General features: G+C 37.8%; 1 long non-coding RNA gene across 1 annotated transcript; it reads right to left on the minus strand.

The window, feature by feature from the left end:
* LOC134756621 (uncharacterized) lies at window positions 1–3,250 on the minus strand. The gene is made up of 3 exons (XR_010129506.1): window positions 3,161–3,250; window positions 2,432–2,485; window positions 1–46 (listed from the first exon to the last, which is right to left on the minus strand). It is a non-coding gene; the product is annotated as an uncharacterized lncRNA (long non-coding RNA).
* Between the last annotated feature and the right edge of the window lie 15,150 nt (window positions 3,251–18,400).

Consider the following 18,400-nt stretch of genomic DNA (forward strand, 5'->3'; position numbering starts at 1 on the left):
ACCGCTGGTCATTTTTTGTCACGCTCTTGTCTCAGCTGGGGAAATTCTGTGATAAGAGAAACACATACGTCAAATGTAACAGCAGAAAGCAAAGAGAAGCCGGAGAGAGTAACTATGTGAAGCATTTGTTTTTTAGACCCTATGATGTTTTAAGCATATACCTAATGCTTTTTACACATGCTGAATAACCAGGCTAATTAAAAAGCCCATACAGCTCTTGTTAAAATCTGTTCAAATTTTTTTGGAGCACCTGTTATAACAGAATGCCCACAGACTTGATAGTTTAGAGCCAAGACACCTGCTACCTTATGTCTCACAGTATGTTCAGTTTTATACTGTTAGCAAAAAAATAAACACTTTTTGACATTTAGCAATCTTATACAAGAGATATGAAATTATCAGGAAGGAATGATAGTTTAACCCCTCCTGTGCTGCTCTGGGAAACCACACCCTTTCTTCTCTAGAAGGAAATGGATGTCTAATTTTGTCCCATGAAGTTACTATGGCTTCTCTAATCATCTGTAATTATGCAAGATTTTCTAAAGAGTACAAGTATCTTCTTGGAAGCTTAAAGCAGGGGATTTTCTAGTCTAAAGAAGTTCTCAGTGAGCTAACTTAGATACATGCATTTAAGTGATGGCCAATTTACAAATTAGCTTTTCAGTGAGCCCTTTAACAAAGCACATCACTGTTTTGACTTTGTCAACTGTTTATGAAACCCCAAGACAGGTTTGATGTGATTAATCCTGGTGATGTTTTTAACAGAACTTTACTTGAAAATGCATTCATTTTTGAAGAACTATTATTATAATGTTCTATAGTTAGGAGTTTTCAGAGTCCAGATGTATAAGTAGGAACATTTGAATATCTCTTTTAGATTCAATTATATGGTTAATAAACAAGTCTTTTAAGAATGACATTAAAATGGTTTTCAAGATATGTACTTTCTAAACAGCTGCCATTTTACCCATAGTATTTCAGTCCCTTGAGGTCTGAAATGATGACTCATTTGACTGTGTTAGCCCAAAGTTGGACAATTAAGGGAACAAATATTTCACAAATACTTCACCTTGGTTAAAAAAAAAAAGTCTTTAATTTTATTGTCACAGTTTAAAATTTAATTTATGCTAATGACATTTCTATAACAAAATCTGCCTTTGATCTAGCCATTCCACATCTAGGATTATGTCTACTGTAAAGTCACACATATATAGAAATAAATGTAAGAATATAATTTTCAGGATTGTCTATATAGAAAAAGATTTGAAACAACATAAATATCTATTGATAGGGACCTGGGTAAATAAATTATAATAGATTAAAATGATAGAATATATGTTGTTGTTAGGTGAATAAAGCAGCTTTGTATATAGTGACATGAAACAATCTCCAAGACATACTGTTAAATGAAAAACATAAAGTATAAGAGCAAACAAATAACCAAACCAAACACACACACACTTGAAAATTATAGCGGCCAGGCACAGTGGCTCATGTATGTAATCCCAGCACTTTGGGAGGTCGAGGCGGGTGGATCACTTGAGGTCAGGAGTTCAAGACCATCTTGGCCAACATGGTGAAACCCCGTCTCTACTAAAAATACAAAAATTAGCCAGGCATGGTTGGGTGCACCTGTAGTCCCAGCTACTCCAGGGGCTGAGGCAGGAGAACTTCTTGAACCCGGGAGGCAGAAGTTGCAGTGCACAAAGATTGCGCCACTGCACTCTAGCCTAGGTGACAGAGTGAGACTCTGTCTCAAAAACAAAACAAAACAAAACAAAACAAAAAACAGAAAAGAAAAGAAAATCATAGCAACATTGACTATCTTTGGAAGGAAACACAATAAATTGATAACAGTGGTTATATCTGAAGGGGAAATTTGAGGATTAGGGGACAGGGATAGGAAAAATACCTGTTTTTCACTGAAAAACTATTTTGTAACTTTAGCCATTTGTATTATGTATACATATTACCTACCCAAAATATTTTAAGATGTGAATTATAATAATGCATTAAATTTGGGAGGAAAGAAAAAAATGTGATGTATTATGGGCATAGTTTAATATAACATAATATTCTAAAAGTACTTCAAAATTTCCAGACTGCTACTTGGTTAACTCTAAATCAGTATTTAACAATATAAATCACAATTTAATGTCTAATTATCATGATGAAAACAGCTTTTAAATGTTGAATGTGTATAGCTGTATTCAAATACAAGCTGTTTTGACTTTTAACCAACATACCAGAACTGGGAGTGATTTTATTGCATAATTAGAAAACAAACTGCAATATATTTTAAGATGTTTTTAAAGATAATGGGAAGCATTTTTAAGTGTTCAAGAGAAATGATGTTTCAATTCCTGTACATTTATCAGAAGGGAAATTCTATTTGTGTTGGGCACCAGAGAATGTATAGTTCAGCATGTACCTTGTCATTTTGTGCTGCAAGCATCCCAAACCTGATATTCCTGGGGCCTATTTCCTAAAATGGAAAAGAATCGATTATGTGACTGCTCCAGGGCTTGCAACTGAGGAACAATATATGGTGCATAGCCCTATAAATCCCCACCCTGGTGGTCAGGACCTATTCTGGGAAATAATTTGAAGCAGATAACTTACTTTCAGACATCCTTTCTCCCCTTCTTCAGAGGAGATTCTAGTCTTTCCAAACTAACTTTTCCATCCTCAAGAACTCTGCATCAGCCAGCTCCCCAAAACCATCAGATGAACAGACTAAATTATGCTATACTTAATGTTTATATGCATTTTAAAAGAGAGCAAAATTATGCCTAGAATTCACATAAGGAGTAAATTCTGACAAAGAAATAACAGGCTTCAGTAGGAAATATTGTGGAGAGTGGATAAGGGAGATTGACACTGAGGCAGACTGAGACCGACAATCACACCACATCAGCCTGCTGGCCTTCTTGGGCAATGCTGGATTCACTTTAGAAACCCACATTACTGCTTTGTGCAAGCAGTAATGGCATGCCAGTCATTAGTAATGCTTACCATATAGTTCTAGTTCTCCCCTTTCTGGACCATGATAGGGTTCTATTTCCTGGCTCCTTTGTCAGGTGGGGCCACTTGACTATCTCAGCCAGTGTCTGGGGAAATGAGTGGTGTACAACACTTCTGAGCCAGAGCATTTACTTACTCTAGGCCAGTGTGAGAGCCTGCAGAGCTATCTTTCCTCTGCCATGAAGACCAGCAAGAGTCCATAGCAGGTGCTCTGTTGAGAGCATCCTGGAGGAGGAAATAAACCTATGTGAGCAAGAAATAAACCTTTGTTTTTTTTAAGTTATTAACACTTGGGGGTTATTTGTTACCACAATATAAACCAGCCTCTCCTTCCTGATACATATGGGAGATACAGTATACATGCACAAGTGACTAAGAACAGCCTTCAGGGTTACAAATGTAGTGATGACTGCTAAGTTATCACAACTGTAAGTTTGACCTTAATTTTATAAAAACATTTTCCACTTGCTCATTAAGGCCTTTTCCCAAGTACGAATTTTGAGTACCTGCCTGGAAGGTGGTAAATTACACAATTTGGAGACTGAGGAAATGAGACGCAATGTCTCTCTTTCTTTCTCTTTCTCCCTCCCTCCCTCTTACAGTTTGATGAGGAATTATCAATAAGAAAAAAACCCCTGAAAAGTGGATATCTAAACAACTTAGCACAAGATATTTTATTAAACTGCTATATAAAAAACAGTCTATTCATGAGAAAAGTTTATATAATTCCATGGCACTTTAAATTCCTCAGTTTGTCGCATTGACACTACAGAGGAGGTCACATAGTAAATTGTTATAGTCGGAGAAAATCTCAGAAAAACCGAACTTGATTCTTAGAATATCACCATCCCATATTTCAATAGCACTTTTGAATTTGAAGAGTACTTTCTTGAATATCACCTTTCCCAGGCTCATTGTTTATCTGGCATGTGGCTCCTCTTCATGTGTATATACCCATACAACAACACTCTACATTTTCTGGGACAAGTTCTCTTACCTCCATACTACTGGAATGAAAACTGAAGTTCAGTAAGTCCAAGTGATTAACTAACCCAAGACCTTATGATCAGTAAGTGAAAAGGTCTAGATTCACAATCAGATTTTCTTACCAAGTTCAGGGAATTCACTCACTGTTCCACGGAAATAGAAACCATTGAAGGAAAAGACCCAGAAGAGTATCAGCCTATGGTCAGGGAAAGCTTCTGGGAAAAAGTGATACCTGTGTACAAGCCTGTCACTGCCCTGCCAGGTGTCTGTCTTTGTAATAGTCAGTGATTATCTTTGTATCTTCAGTGTGGTGCTTAACGCATGTTGAATGAATGAGCAAATGTATTGAATGAGTAAAGATGTCATTTTAATGTTTTTATTTAAGTTCGGGGATACATGTGCAGAACGTGCAGATTTGTTACATAGGTACATCTGTGTCATGGTGGTTTGCTGCACCTATCAATCCATCATCTTGGCTTTAAGCCCCACATGCATTAGGTATTTGTCCTAAATGTTCTCCCTCCCCTTACCCCCCAGTCCCCAACAGGCCTCAGTTGTTGTTCCTCTCCCTGTGTCCATGTGTTTTCATTGTTCAACTCCCACTTATGAGTGAGAACATACAGTGTTTGGTTTTCTGTTCCTGTGTTAGTTTGCTGAGGATTACAGCTTCCAGCTTCATACATGTCCCTGCAAAAGACATGATCTCATTCCTTTTTACGGCTGCATGGTATTCCATGGTGTATATGTACCACATTTTCTTTATCCAGTCTATCATTGATGGGCATTTGGGTTGGTTCCAAGTCTTTGCTATTGAAAATAGTGCTGCAGTAAACATACGTGTGCATGTGTCTTTAAAGTAATATGATTTATATTTCTCTGGGTATATACCCAGTAATGGGATTGCTGGGTCAAATGGTATTTCTGGTTCTAGATCCTTGAGGAATCACCACACTCTCTTCAACAATGGTTGAACTAATTTACATTCCCACCTACAGTGTAAAAGCATTCCTATTTCTCCACAGCCTCGCCAGCATCTATTTTTTCTTGACATTTTAGTAATCACCATTCTGACTGGCAGGAGATGGTATCTCATTGTGGTTTTGATTTGCATTTCTCTAATGATCAATGATGTTGAGCTTTTATTCACGTTTCTTGGCTACATAAATGTCTTCGTTTGAGAAGTGTCTGTTCATATCCTTTGCCCACTTTTTGGTGGGGTTGTTTGTTTTTTCCTTGTAAACTTGTTTAAATTACTTGTAGATTCTGGATATTAGCCCTTTGTCAGATGCGTAGATTGCAAAAATTTTCTCCCATTCTGTCGGTTGCCTTTTCACTCTGATGATAGTTTCTTTTGCTGTGCAGAAGCTCTTTAGTTTAATTAGATCCTATTTGTCAATTTTGGCTTTTGTTGCAATTGCTCTCGACATTTTCATCATGAAGTCCTTGCCCATGCCTATGTCCTGAATGGTATTGCCTAAGTTTTCTTCTAGGGTTTTTATGGTTTTGGTTTTACATTTAAGTCTTTAATCCATCTTGAGTTAATTTTTGTATAAGGTATAGGGAAGGGGTCCAGTTTCAGCTTTCCACATATAGCTAGCCAGTTTTCCCAGCACCATTTATTAAGTAGGGAGTCCTTTCCCCAGTGCTTGTTTTTGTCAGGTTTGTCAAAGGTTTGCACAAAATCAATGTGCAAAAATCACAAGCATTCCTATATACCAACAATAGACAAGCAGGGAGTGAAATTATGAATGAAATCCCATTCACAATTGCTAGAAAGAGAATAAAATACCTAGGAATACAGTTAACAAGGGATGTGAAGGACCTTTTTAAGAAGAACTACAAACCACTGCTCAAGGAAATGAGAGAGGCCCCAACAAATGAGAAAAATTCCATGCTCGTGGATAGGAAGAATCAATATCGTGAAAATGGCCATACTGCCCAAAGTAATTTATAGATTCAGTGCTATTCCCATCAAACCACTATTGAAATTCTTCACAGAATTAGAAAAACTACTTTAAATTTCATATGGAACCAAAAAAGACCACGTATAGCCAAGACAACCCTAAGCAAAAAAACAAAGCTGGAGGCATCACACTACCTGACTTCAAACTATACTATGAGGATACAGTAACCAAAACAGAATGGTACTAGTACCTAAATAGACATATAGACCAATGGAACAGAACAGAGACCTCAGAAATAACACCACACATCTACAAGATGATATTTTTAGATATGCAGTCATCCTTGTTATCTGCAGGAGACTGGTTCTATGCCCACTCCCACCCCCTCCCCAGGATACCAAAATCCACAGATGCTGAAGTTCCTTATATAACAGAGTGTAGTATTTGCATATAACCTACCTACATCCCTCTGTATACTTTAAATCATCTCCAGATTACTTGTAATACATAATACAATGTAAATGCATTATAAATAGTTACACTGTATTCTCTTTTAATTTGTTTTATTATTTTTTTAACATATTTTCAACCTGTGGCTGGTTGAATCCATGGATGTGGAACCAACACACACACAGGGGGCTGACTGTATATTGAACTTTCATTCTCAAGAGAACGCACATTAAATTCCCGAACTCACAATCCCAGGTCTTGACCTCTGACATTTGCAGGACCCAGGGCAACAGTACAAATAGGAGTCCACATACCATATGTCCAATTGTTTCAAAAGTAGAAAGCAAGCTGCTGGTGATTAGATAAAAGATATTCTATTCTCCTACCCTGATAAACACATCTTTATAATGATAAAAAATTAAAGTGTGTGAAAAGCTATGATTTTTATATATAGTAATTGAAATTAAGCAAAATATCAAAAAGGAATAAATTGAATTTTATCATGCATGTCTGTTCATAGGTTAGTAATGTTTTGATGACAAGTACAATACATATAATTCAAAATTATATATTATTCCATAAAATGTTTCTATCTTGCTTTAATTTCCATAGCATCACACATGTTGTTATAATCAAGATTTTCACATTATTTGTGCTTTATTGATAGTAATGCCAAATTAGACAAACTTTCTTGAGTCACTGTTGTTTTTAAATAAATTTTTATTAATTCCTGTTTAAAGAAACTTGGCTCTGCTGAGGCAATAGGGGCAGGAATTGTCAAGTTATTAATTCAATAGTTAGATTTAGAAATGAGTAAGATATACTTGTCTTGCTCAGATATTGTAAAAGTGATATATTGATAAATTATTACAGAAAATATTGCAAAATATTTTTAACTTCACCATATGTATAGCTATTGCCTATATTGCAACTTTTATCATCTCTTAAAGCAATATGTAGATCTACTCATAACATAAAAAATCAATATCTTTTACATGCTTCAAAAATTTTAAGCTTAAACCTATATATATACATATATATACACTAATTTGAGTAATATAAACTAATCCTACAGAATTTCTACAGCTTTGTGCAACTGTTTCAAATATCGCACTAATTTATGAGTACCTCTAGAACCACAAATTGGAACAAGAAGTGAAGCAAGAAAATAGACATTCAGCACTGGGATACTTCACCATAACAAGAATCTATTTCATGCATGTTAATTAAGAGGGAGAATTTAACAAGTTAGACATTTATATTTTCATGTAGCTCAGTGTTTCCACTGCTCCTGGATTCCAAGTAGTGTGTGTCTTCCATACCAATAGTATTTCAACCCATACACTTTCATGCCATTTGAACGGGTGACTTTTGTTTTGAGGCCATCGAGCAGACTTGAAGAAGGATTTCTCTGTGGCCTGAATGGTGTTTGTCCTGAGACTGAATTTTTAGGATTACCAAGTGACAGAGGCACCCATGCATTCTTTAATGAATTCATTTTATGTGTGATACAAGGGGCCCTCTAAATTGTAGGACCTGGACAGAGACTCCTCTTTCCTGGGCTAAGAGCTATACTCATTGCAGCAATGCAGAGGGACATTCCAAAAGGAATTAAGTCACTTATGTAAATTCTTCAGGAGAGATTTTGCCAGCCTCCTTTTCACCTTACCTCCTGTTCATCATTAATTATGCATGGTTGAGAAGATGTAAGAAAAACAAAATAGTATGATTTAGCACAAGCTTGTCCAACCCACAGCCTTGATCCCACGTGCAGCCCAGGACGGCTTTGAATGTGGCCCAACACAAATTCATACTTTCTTAAAACATAATGTGATTTTGGGGGATTTTTGTTGTCGTTGTTCTCAGCTATCATTACTATTAGTGTATTTTTTGTATGGCCCAAGACAATTCTTCCAATGTGACCCAGGAAAGCCAAAATATTGGACACCCCTGATTTAGTACATCTTACATTCTTAAGCATTGATATAAGCACTTTATGTGCATTAACATATTTTTATCTTCACAACCAAAGAAATAAATAATCTTATTATTCCTTTTTTTTTAATGAGAAAATTGAGACACAAAGGTTACACAACTTGCCTCAGGTCACAGAGCTGGGAAGCAGTGGAGCTGGTAGGACAGAAATTAGTCAATGATTCTTTTATTCCGTGACTTCTTCCTTCTTCAGGTCTTCCTTTTGATTTGCTTTTTGATTAAAGATTTTCTCAAAACAGTGCTAACACATTTAACAATGTGTTAAAACTGCTTGGGTTCTAATCCTGACTCTACCACTTGCCAACTGGGTATCCTTAGAAGTCACACTCTGTAAAGCAGAGACGGTCATAGTACCAATCTCATAGTGTTAATGTGAGAAATAAATCATGTAATAATGTACAGCACTTTTAATATTAGGTGCCATGTAAATGTTTGCTTTTGTTATTGTTCTGTTATTATGTATGGTTTGTTTTCTAAGCTGCCCAATATGGAAAAAATTGTGCCTTTCTTAGAGCTCTGTTGTGTGGTAGTTGAGTTAAAATATGAAAGACACTTAAAACAATGCCAGGCCAGGCGTGGTCATTCCTGCCTGTAATCCCAGCACTTTAGGAGGCTGAGGCGATCACCTGAAGTCAGGAGTTTGAGTCCAGCCTGGGCAACATGGCAAAATCCCATCTCTACTAAAAATACAAAAATTAGCCGGGCATGGTGGCAGCCGTCTGTAATCCCAGGTACTCGGGAGGCTGAGGCAGGAGAGTCGCTTTGACTCGGGAGGCAGAGGTTGCAGTGAGCCAAGATCGCGCCACTACACTCCAGCCTGGGTGATAGAGCTCCATCTCAAAACAAACAAACAAACTTTGTATGTCCGTGTGCCAGTGGGGCTCATTCCAACATTTTGCCCCAGCACACTGAGGCGTGAGGCACGCTTCCAGAAGTAGCAGGGGCTACCGGGATATTTTGAGAGTATTTAAATAGTGAGCAGAAGGAACAGATAAGGGGAGAAAGTAGAGAATTAAACATGAGAGAGAACAAAAGAACAATGAAAAGTGTGAGGCCTCGGAAGAACTGTGAGAAATGGAATTCAAAGGGTTATTAAGGAATTAACCTCAGGAAGGAAAAGGAGCACATATTCGTGTGTAATACAGGGTAACAAAGAATGACTAGTGAGAATGAAGATGTTTACAGATTAGTTGGCAGAACTGGGGGAAATTTCTCTCTGGTGACCTCAATTTTCCCTATAAAATAGGAAGTGAAGTCATCTGTTGGACATAGTGAGAGCCAAATTTTGAAGAGAGAATAGAGGAAGTTTGAAATAGTAGCTGCAGAGAAGGGAAGAGATAATGGGACAGGCTTGAAGACCTAAATGACTTTACAATGGTTCAGAACACATGATGTGGCTGTGCGGTTTCCTTTAACACTGCTCAGAAATACTGTATGAGTTCAGGGAAAACAGCTGGGTTGGGGTTTTGCGAGGCTGTCACTATGGAAGGAAATACAGGTTTAAAGATACTGACAAAACAAAGGATGAAGTGATAAACCACAATGTCTAGACTCAGTTGAGAAGGAAGACGACGGGGGAGTTGGAAGCAAGAAGTGGGGTTTATTTGGGGACACGGGTGACACTGAAGGATTGGGTGGCAGTAGCCAAATGTGAAGGTCACAAGGCAATATAACTATGGTCAGAGATTTCCCAACAGTACAGATTTGAATGTAATATTTCAGAAGGTTCTGGATCATGACAGCATCAGGGTGCTGCCCTGGGAGGAGGGGCTGAAGAGAAACACAGTAAAAGTCCCTAGAGATGAGAAAATAAAGAAACTGAGAGGCCAAGCAATTGGATGGTATATTAGTTTGCTAGGGCTTCCCAAGTGCCACAGACTGGGTGGCTTAAACAACAGAAATTCACTTCCTCACAGTTGTGGAGGCTGGCACTCTGAGATCAAGGCGTGAGCAGGGTCTTTCTTCAGAGGCTTGTCTTGGCTTGTAGGTAGCCGTATTCTCCCTGTGCCTTTAAGTGTTCTTTCTTCTCTGTCTGTGAACTAATCTTCCCTTACAAGGACATGGGTCATATTGGATTGAGGCCAATCTCCAAAGACTTCATTTAACCTTCATTAACTCTTTAAAGACCCCATTTCCAAATATAGTCATATCCTGGGGCACTAGAACTTAGGACTTCAACATATGAATGGGGATGGAGCTGAAAACACAATTTTGCCCACAACAGAATGGTCATTCAGGAAGAGACAGAGGGCACCCAGAATGGTGGTAAAATGGGTAGAGATGATGAGGGGAAATGAGGTACCCAACTCTTCAGTGTTTAAGGTGGCTAATTAGCTTGTTGCTGTTTCATAGAGTTTGTGTATTCTTGCATATTATTTAGGATTCCAAGCCATTTTTTTGTGCAGTATTTTTTTCATAGACCCATAACCCATGTCAGTTTTTTTGTTGTAGTGTCAATTTTTGTCTTTTACCAAAGACAGGGATTGTGGCTTGTACAACCCTATCCATTCAGCTAAGTGTGAGCCCCTCATTGACTGTGTAGCTGGAAATCTGGCTAAAATGAAGAGTCCCTGGACAAACATTCGTCATATATGACAGCATAAGACTAACAGAGAATCCACTCTCACTCTACCCCACTCTCACTCCATGGCTAGATTCTCTGACACACTGAACATAGAGCATAAAACAAAGCCTCAACCTACAATGCACACACATACTCCTAGAACTCTTAGAACTTTCCCATTTTCTACCCTTGTCATAATAAAAATGCCTACCATTTATTGAACAAAGCATTGTACAAGGTACTATGCTTTGTGCTGTACATTCACTATCTCATTTAATACTAACAGCAACCCTAGATGAGGAAATTGAGTAGAGAGAGGTTAAATAACCCACTTAGAGTCACCTAGCTAGTAAGTGGCAAGTCTGTCTGACTCTTCAAGTACTACATTCAACTACAGTGCTTTATTTGTGGGGACCAAATCTCCCCAGATGCAATGGCATGCCACCAACCCCATTCCCTTCCAGGGTGTTTATGAATTGATGTGGAAAGTGGGAGTGAAGAACAGTATACCTCAAAAAGTACTTCTTTTGTCATCCATTTTTTTTCTTGATTGTTCTAAACCCTGGACCAATCAGCAGGGCTCATGGAGAAATACTTGGCTTTTTACCTTCTTTCAGCTTAGCTGTCCTGTTATATTTCAGGAGGCAATTATTAGCTAACTTAAAAATTGTTTTTCCTCAATCTGCTTTTATTTCCTTGAGGAAATGGATACAAATTTTTATAGGTTTTAGCAATAGATTATCTGTCAGTTTTGGTTTCAGCATGAGGTAATGTGAGGTTTGCCTTTTACCAGTATTTCATAAACATTTTAGTGGGCAAGTGGGAGAAATTGAATCAGTGGCTGCCAATTGCATGCCATTTTATTATAGGATTTTCTCCCTTTGTGTTTTTTATACCTCTTTCTCTCATGATGGTACTTTCTATTATCTCAGAAAACCATTAGGGTCATTGACAATTTAGTGTTTGAAGTTGCTGAGCTGAGAGGGACATTAACGTCGAGTCATAATGAGAATCCACCTACCCATTTATCAAGTAGGTTTTTCCTCTTTGTAGACCCTTTGGGCTTTGGCGGTTGAGACTAGAAGGACTAAGTTAGAATACAGAGGATAATTTATTGCTATGAAAATTTTCCAACTCTGCTCAACTTGGGTTCAGATTAATAATCAACTCATGAGACACAGAAGACTTCACTTAACTCCAAATTTACTTTGTTTTTAGAAAGAATCAAAAAGTAACAGCACAGTATGTAAAGCAACAGTGTAGTAGAGGTCTCGCAACTCCTAGGCACAGCTTCCAATGTCCAAATCCCACACACTTGGGAAATGTATGGTCATAATGACAGATGAAGCTGAGTAGACACAGCATCTCTAAGCTCAAGGAAGCCATATGTCTCAGTCTGTTTTTTGCTGCTGTTATACCACAAACTGGGTAATTTAAAAAGAAGTTTACTTGGTTCATGGTTCTGGAGACCAGGAAGTCCAAGACTGAGGGGCCATATCTGGTGAAGGTCTTCTTGCTGCATTATAACAGCAGAAAGCATCATATAGTGAGAAGAGTGACAGCACTCAAGACAGAGAAAAAGGGGGGCAGACTCTCACAATCACAAACCTATTCCTGAAATAATGTTGTTAATCCATTCATGAGGGCAGAGCCCCATGACCTAATCACCTGTTTTTTTTTCTTTTGAGACACAGTCTCATTCCCTCACCCAGGCTGGAGTGCAGTGGCACGATCTCAGCTCACTGTAACCTCCACCTCCCGAGTTCAAGCAATTATCGTGACTCAACGTCCCAAGTAGCTGGGATTATAGGTGCATGCCACCACGCCCTGTTAATTTTTTTGTATTTTTAGTAGAGACAGGGTTTCACCATGCTGATCAGGCTGGTCTTGAACTCCTGACCTCAAATTCCTGATCCGCTCTCCTAAGTTTCCCAAAGTGCTGGGAATATAGATGTCAGCCACCACGCTCGGCCCTAATCACCTCTTAACACCATCACAATGACAACTGAATATCAGTATTAGTTTTAGAGGGGACATTCAAACCATAGCACCATCAGTTCTGGCGTATCTTCACCTTTCATACCTCGCTAGCTGTGCAGCTGCATCTCATCAATACTGGTTACTCGCTACTTGATAAACAACGTTAACAGTAAGGTACAGGTGCTAGGTTTCATAGACAATAGAACTTGCATTTATTTTAGATCTGGCATAGGGAAACTTTTTTTCTGATGAAAAATATATTTTTATTTATAATACTTTAACATGTAGGGAATTGGATAAGTTTTTTTTGTTGTTTTCTTTTTAATTTTACTTTAAGTTCTGGGATACATGTGCAGAACGTGCAGGTTTGTTACACAGGTACACATGTGCCATGGTGATTTGCTGCACCTATCAACTGTCACCTAGGTTTTAAATCCCGCATGCATTAGGTATTTGTCCTAATGCTCTCCACACCGTCTTCCACAATAGTTGAACTAATTTACATTCCCACCAACAGTGTAAAAATGTTCCTATTTCTCCACATGCTTACCAGCATCTATTGTTTCCTGACTTTTTCTTAGATTTCTTTTTAATTACACTTTTAAGTTCTGGGATACATGTGCAGAACATGCAGGTTTGTTACATAGGTATACACATGCCATGGTGGTTTGCTGCACCCATCAACCCATCATCTACATTAGGTATTTCTCCTAATGCTATCTCTCCCCTAGCCGCCCCCACCCCTGACAGGCCTCAGTGTGTGATGTTCCCCTCCCTGTGTCCATGTATTCTCATTTTTCAGCTCCCACTTATGAGTGAGAACATGCAGTGTTTGGTTTTCTGTTCTTGTGATAGTTTGCTGAGAATGATGGTTTCCAGCTTCATCCATACCCTTGCAAAGGACATGAACTCATCGTTTTTTATGGCTGCATAGTATTCCATGGTGTATATGTGCCACATTTTCTTTATCCAGCCCATCATTAATGGACATTTGGGTTGGTTCCAAGTCTTTGCTATTGTGAAGAGTGCTGCAATAAACATATGTGTGCATGTGTCTTCATAGTAGAATGATTTATAATCCTTTGGATATATACTCAGTAATGGGATGGCTGGGTCAAATGGTATTTCTAGTTCTAGATCCTTGAGGAATCATCACACTGTCTTCCACAGTGGTTGAACTAATTTACACTACCACCAACACTGTAAAAGTGTTCCTATTTCTCCACATCCTCTCCAGCAGTTGTTGTTTCCTGACTTTTTAATGATTGCCATTCTAACTGGTATGAGATAGTAGCTCATCATGGTTTTGATTTCCATTTCTCTAATGGCCAGTGATGATGAGCTTTTTCCTGTTTGTTGGCTGCATAAATGTCTTTTTTGAGAAGTGTCTGTTCATATCCTTTGCCCACTTTTTGATGGGGTTGTTTTTTTCTTGTCAATTCATTTAAGTTCCTTGTAGATTCTGGATATTAGCCCCTTGTCAGATGGATAGAGTGCAAAAGTTTTCTCACATTCTGTAGGTTTTCATAGGGAAACTTTTAACAGTTCCTTGAGTTGTGTTGTAAGCAGCATAAGAACAAGGGCCAAACCCTCAGGCTTCCTGAGGCAAAAGAAGCAGATTTTAACCCTTTCTTTCAGCCTGCAAAGCCAACTATAAAAATGAACTAAAAAAAGGAATAAGTTCATTTAATTTACAAGGAGAACTTTTAATTTTTCAAAAGACAGGTGCACCTTTTTTAAAAACAGGAGGAAAGGGGAATTTCAATTCCTGAAATTTCATTTTCTTTTCTGTAAAAGCAAATAAGTATTTCTCTCTAACTCAAAACACTGTTGCATTTTACCTACTGTTCTATCCAGTGAACTTACAGAAATGTAATAATTTGAATAATGTTTGGGGGATCTAATTGATCCAGGAAACCTATCAAAAATCAGATACATACATTCATTGATAACTCATTTCTGCTATTTCATTGATACTATACAAAGGAAGATATTGCCCATGATATGGATTCTTTTATTTCCATATGCATGTAATGTGGGTATGTGCAATGTACATTATGTTGTACAATCTATAAAGTATGTAATAGCTTTATTTTATATTAATTAAAAATGTATGCACATATATAAACAAATCTATAACCTAAATTTAAAAAATCATTGGTAAAACTTTATTATGCCCTTTAAAATCCTTAGTATTTTGACACATTTCATTGCTAAAATAAAACTGTTTTAATTTAAGCTAAGAAAACTAATTGGTATCAGATACTAAAAGTTCTTGTAAGTTGCTGAAACTGTTAGTTCTGGGAATAGCATTTTTACATTTTTTTGTATTGATTTGCCTTTGAGACAAACTGCAACAAGAAAGCAGGTGATAAGCCTTTGTTAATGCCTCTGAGAGAAAATGCTGTAGCTACAGACTACTGTTGATAAACAGAATTTGAATTAATTAGTTCTACATAATTATGTGAGCCATCAAGTCTTTGAAACCAAATGTACTTGGTCTTATATTGCTTTATATATAAAGAAGAAAAGGAAAAATTTTGTTTTAAAATTTACCTCTTCCAGGGTATAATTTTTTACAGGTTTAATTTTTTAAAGCAATGATTGAAAGATTTAAATGGCATATGTTCAAGGCATATTAAATATTTATTCTTAGATTTATAAAATGAGATAAGAGGTTTGCTTTTTATAAATTGTTACCATTAGTGACAGAACTGGGACTCAGAGCATGTGACTATTCCTGCCTCATACTTCATGAAAGTCATATTTTGTTGCCAGAAGATGCCAATGTGAACATCTTCAAAAAAAACAGCCTGATGCTAAAAGGTCAGGCTTTCAATAAGATACTTTTAATAGTTTTGCCCAAACATTTACAATAGCAACAACAAAAAAAAATTTAAAGAAAAGCAGAAAAAAAAATCTTAAAAAGAAATTGGGAAAAACTAAAAATATTTTTGAGTGACATAAAAGAAGCCTTAATAAATGGAGTGATATATAAATAAACATAAGAAGATTCAATATTATAGAATTGTGAATTATTACCAAGTCAATATATATGTTTAATACAATTGAATCAAAAGCTCAATTAGTTTTTTTTGGAGTTTGGGACAATTTTTAAAGAAATTATCTAGGGAAAAAACATGAGGACAATTATTCAAAAGAAAATTTATGTGGAACAACTTGCTGTATTAGAAATTGACATATTATAAAGCTATTATAGTTTTCAAAAAGTGATACCAATGTAAGAATGGGCAGAAAGATGAAACAGAATAGATAGCCCAAAGACCAGCATAAATTAAAATTTACCCTAAGGATATAATCCAAGTTTTGTACCCAGAAATATTCATCTTAATATTGCCTTATGATAAAAATGTTAAGAAACCCCTAAAAGAGTCAACCAAGGTGAGTGGTTAAACGATGACACATTTATGTAGGGGATGGAATATTATACAATTATTTAAAAGCACAGTTTGGAAAAATAATTGCATGGAAATATGTTTATGAAAAAATATTAAGTGAAAAACACATGAGTCAAAGCTATGCATATACTTATATATTTTTATAATGTGTATCTTTATATTTTTATTTTTAAAAGATTGAAAGGAAATACATCAAAGTATTAAAATTAGTTATCAGTGTATAATAAAACTATGCATTACTTTTTACATTTTTTACATTTGTTTGTATTTTCTAATTTTTCTATAATTGTTAGCATCTGAGAGACTTTATGTCTACCCATACCTCAATAATTTATTTTTTTAAAAATAATTTTAAAAATTATTTTTAAAAAATTAATTATTTTTTTAAAAAATATTTTAAAAAATTTAAAGCTGGTTTTTTTTTCGTAGTTAATTTATGGGTTATCTAACTTTGTTGATACTGACTTCAGCAACTTAAAATGCAGTGAGGTTTCTCTGTTGCCTCAAATTCCAAAATATCAAATGTCATTTTTCCTTTGGGTACTGTATAAGCCACCAAACAACCCAACGAGAGCATATAAATAAGTTATATGTGAATGTAAGGCAAGAATAACTTGCTGTTCCAAGTTATTGGAACCTCAATTGCTAGGTCTGTTGTACAATTATATTATGCCTAGTGTTATACTTCCCAGTGGAAGAAAGCCTACTTTCTTATACCAGGAGAATAATTATCAATAGAACAAGGCCTATTTCTAATATATATTTTTATCATTTTATAGGTATTTGGCTACAATTAAAGGAGATCCCCAATTCAAATTTACTTCAACAATGGGAAAATTGATTATCCTACATAAGAAGTCTGGAGCTTGGGTGGGCTCCAAGAAGTATAATCAATGTTTATGCCGAAAGGGGCCCAAGTCCTTTCCACCTCTCCATTCAGCCATTGTTCATGTGTTGGCTTTATTCCCAGGCTGGTTCCCTTCATGGGAACAAAAATTCTACAGTGGTTTTTGTCATAAAAATGCCAAGAGAAAACAAACCGTCTCTTCCTGTGTCTCTTTCTTAGAAGCAAGGAAACCTTTCACAGAAACCCCCATCAGACTACTCCTCAAACCTCCTTGGCCAGAGCTGAGTCATGTGACCCTTCTTAAACCAACTGCAGGCAAGGGGGAGGAGATTAACATAATCGTCATAGACAAATCAGCCTTGTGGTCAGCTTCCCCTGAAACACTTGGAGGATGGATATATGAACACAATCTGGTTCTGCTGTGAAAAAGGACTGGCAGGCTGGGGTGGGGTGGGGCAGTACATATGGCGTGAATGTTGGGTAAGCAATCCTTTCTGTTCCAGTCCTCCATGTTGTTAATGATATGGAAAGAGGAAAGATTCTTTTTAAAGTAGTAACACCCCTCTCCCTCTCCCTCTCCCTCTCCCTCTCCCTCTCCCCTCTTTCCACGGTCTCCCTCTGATGCCGAGCCGAAGCTGGACGGTACTGCTGCCATCTCAGCTCACTGCAACCTCCCTGCCTGATTCTCCTGCCTCAGCCTGCCGAGTGCCTGCGATTGCAGGCGCGCACCGCCCTGCCTGACTGGTTTTCGTATTTTTTTGGTGGAGACGGGGTTTCGCTGTGTTGGCTGGGCTGGTCTCCAGCTCCTAACCGCGAGTGATCAGCCAGCCTCGGCCTCCCGAGGTGCCGGGATTGCAGACAGAGTCTGGTTAACTCAGTGCTCAATGGTGCCCAGGCTGGAGTGCAGTGGCGTGATCTTGGCCCACTACAACCACCTCCCAGCCGCCTGCCTTGGCCTCCAAAAGTGCCGAGATTGCAGCCTCTGCCCGGCTGCCGCCCCGTCTGGGAAGTGAGGAGCGTCTCCGCCTGGCCGCCCATCGTCCGGGATGTGAGGAGCCCCTCTGCCTGGCTGCCCAGTCTGGAAAGTGAGGAGCGTCTCTGCCCGGCCGCCATCCCATCTAGGAAACAAGGAGCGCCTCTTCCCAGCCGCCATCACATCTGGGAAGTGAGGAGCCTCTCTGCCCGGCCGCCCATCGTCTGAGATGTGGGGAGCACCTCTGCCCTGCCGCCC

This window comes from Gorilla gorilla, chromosome 11 (genome assembly GCF_029281585.2).
Source record: "Gorilla gorilla gorilla isolate KB3781 chromosome 11, NHGRI_mGorGor1-v2.1_pri, whole genome shotgun sequence".
Lineage (NCBI taxonomy): Eukaryota > Metazoa > Chordata > Mammalia > Primates > Hominidae > Gorilla > Gorilla gorilla.